Below are 2,977 nucleotides of genomic sequence, written 5' to 3'. Positions count from 1 at the left end.
TGATGTCATATAGGCTTTGGAGCACACTGAACAAATTTTCTCACTTGTGCAGAGCTAACTTACTCAATTGAGGAAATGCCTGAACATAGCAAAAACAGAGTAGGCATGGGCCTCCCTGAATCCTGCTACACCTAAAAGTGATGAGCCTGGCATTTCTCCTGGGGCAGGGTTGAGGGGGCGGTAGGGAGACTGGAAATTGGGAGTGAATGGGATAGAACCTGAGTCTGGAGGCTGAGGCAGCAAAATAGGGAAAGGAAGAGGAATGAAGCCACAAACACTCAGGTGAAAAAAGTTCATGAACCAACCTTTGTAAATCAGGAATGGCTCTTTTAGGTTCAACATGGCAGCCACACTGGCAGTCAACAAAGGTGTAGGACTTCCTAGGAATGAACTGGCCTTCCCTCTTCCAGCACTGTCTTAAAGCAGAAATTCCCAAACGGTGTTCCTTAGCACATTAGCACCCAGAGATATTAATGGCTGGGGAAAACAAACACTTCTGCACCACTTTGGTTTAGAAAATGCTGGATTAAACAAAGTCAAGCAAATTTATTTCATGCTTGGATCCTTTAATATACTACCATATATTGTAACGCCTTCAAAGTAGGACTTACCATGTAGGGTTTCCCAGACCTTTTGAGTTCAGAATCTATTTTATTTATATAAAAATATGGAACACTTCACAAATTTGCATGTTGTCCTGGGACAAGGTCCATGCTAATCTTCTCTGCATCGTTTCAATTGTATTATATGTGCGGCCAAAGGAGGAGCACTGGACCTTTTCTGTTTTTTTTTTTTTTTTCCTGTTTTTTTGTTTTTTTGTTTTTTTGTTTTTTTTTAATCATAGATTATCTCAAGACACATGTTCTGAGAAACACCTCTTGGGAAACAATATCCTAATTTATTTCAGATTAAATTCTCCTCTAGCAATTTCAGTGTGAAATTTCCAGATAAAAGAAAATTGCCAGAGAAGTGAAAGATTCATCAAACCAACGTTTTGGTGACATGCAAGGAAACCCAAGTGTTCTTTTGATTCACTTATTTAAATTGTTTGTGTGGGTAGTTCCACATTTGAAAGGCACAATGACCCCATGTTTAGATTATTTTTCTCTCAGGCAACTACACTAAATTAGCTTTGCACCCCAATAATTAGGCCTTGCCTAAATGGTGCCACCACCTTGGAACCTGATGTCAATGTGGCTGTCAGTCTAAGCATGGCTATGCTATGAGAATAAGAAGAATAAATACAGTTCCTAATTTCCAAGTCAAAGACAGTGTGAATTGATATTACACAGTAAAATGCAATGAGATTAAATCAATAACATCTGCAATAAGGCATAATGAAGGTAAAATTATATCTCTGGCTTCCTGAACAGCTGTGAATCTATTTTTAATGATCCTCATTTTTGGCAGTCAGCTAACAACTTCTAAAATGTCCTAGAAATTGGATTGTTAAGCAGATGAGCACTGCAGTGGCTCAGAATGTCATTAATTTCAGCTGCCTTATCCATCTGCATGGGCGCAATGGAGGCATCGTGAATTCAGCCCCCACCCACCCCACTGAGCACCCCACTAATCGGGCTTGGGTGGCCCCAGTGAATGCCTGGAAATAGTAAGGCAGGAGAGCTGGGGGGAGAGGGGCTCCTGGAAGGATCACGGGCTGTTGAAATATGGAGAAAAAGGAAAAGTCCTTGCTTCTGTAATGCCAATTGTAGTACATAATTGACTTTCAAGCCTACATTGTGCTATTGGAACCTCATAACCGCCACAGGAACAAGATATTCTAATGGTTCCCTGTTTACCAATGGGGCACTTGGCTTCCATGAGATTACTCTTCCCAGGACTTGGTCAAGGTCATGCCACCAGCAAATGCAGGAGCCAGCACTCAACCCTGGTCTTCTCATTCCAAAGCCAGGACCCTTTCCAAGTCCTCTGCTTGTTGGAATAGCAGCCGTGGGAAAGACACCATGAAAACTTTGAAATTCGGGAAATGTGAACATTTGGGATTATCCATGTTTTTCTTAGCTGCCTGGCACCTTAGTATTTTACTGCAGCTTTTGCCAGAAGCCATGTCTGGGAAACAGTTGATCGCTTTGGCTGATTGTTTTGAGCTCACTTTCCTTCTCCTGCTGGCAGGGGCAGGGAAGTGGGGAGGTGGGGGTGGCACCCCACGCTTTGCACACAATTGTATTTCCTCCACCCTACCAGCAGATATCAGATTCCCAGGTAAGGTTTACTAGCTACAAGGCTCAGGAGGCCCCAGGCTAAACTGTGTTCCAGAAGATTAAAGCTAAGAGTAGAAATCCACTGTTCAGATCCCCTCTTTGCCTGGGTGAGAGGTGACAGGAGGATGGATTCCTGACTCTTCTTCCCTGCCCTGGGAAGCCTACAACATTGAGAGAAGATTTTTGTGTTGACGATGAGGCTGCAGCTAAGTTAAGCCATTAGTTTATGGGACTGACCCCACTGGCTAGCTTGCTTGCAGCAGTTGGGGCTGATCCTTTGCTCCCTGAGATATCGGACAATCAAGAAGCTTATGGTGCAGGGGTGGGGGCTGTGCTGTGGCATGGTTTTAGGCTGCAGAGAAGAGCTTGGCTCCAGGAGAGACATCTATGACACAGAGGGTTATTCGGTATAAAAGTATAAAATGAGTACCTCTGTTAAGTGAGGGGATTATCTCCATGAAGCCAGGGAACACTGTCCAGTGGCCAACATGATGGTCAGGAAAGCTGTAAGGAGAGAAGCAAACAGTGGAGGGAAGGGAGATTTTGTAATGATGAAACATCATACACCACTGATGATTAAAACAATGCCTGGCACACTTGCTCTCAAAAATAGTGGGGAGATGGGAGGGATCACGGTTCATGTGAAGGTGGGAAAATGATGTTCAGAGGAGAAGGCAGGGGAGGTCTAGGGAAAATGGAAGAGCTGGCACCCCTAGACCAATGGGGCTGGGCTGGGCCAACACCACGGGCCAGGA

At 44.2% G+C, this 2,977-nt stretch overlaps 1 non-coding gene across 1 annotated transcript; it reads right to left on the bottom strand.

Moving 5' to 3' along the window:
* Positions 1 to 661: 661 nt before the first annotated feature.
* On the bottom strand, positions 662 to 770 carry LOC132679927 (U6 spliceosomal RNA). Its single transcript, XR_009610413.1, has one exon. It is a non-coding gene; the product is annotated as a U6 spliceosomal RNA (small nuclear RNA).
* Positions 771 to 2,977: the final 2,207 nt, after the last annotated feature.

The sequence above is a fragment of the Panthera onca genome, chromosome A2, assembly GCF_046562875.1.
Source record: "Panthera onca isolate mPanOnc1 chromosome A2, mPanOnc1 haplotype 2, whole genome shotgun sequence".
NCBI lineage: Eukaryota > Metazoa > Chordata > Mammalia > Carnivora > Felidae > Panthera > Panthera onca.
This window is presented reverse-complemented; position numbering and strand designations above follow the sequence as displayed.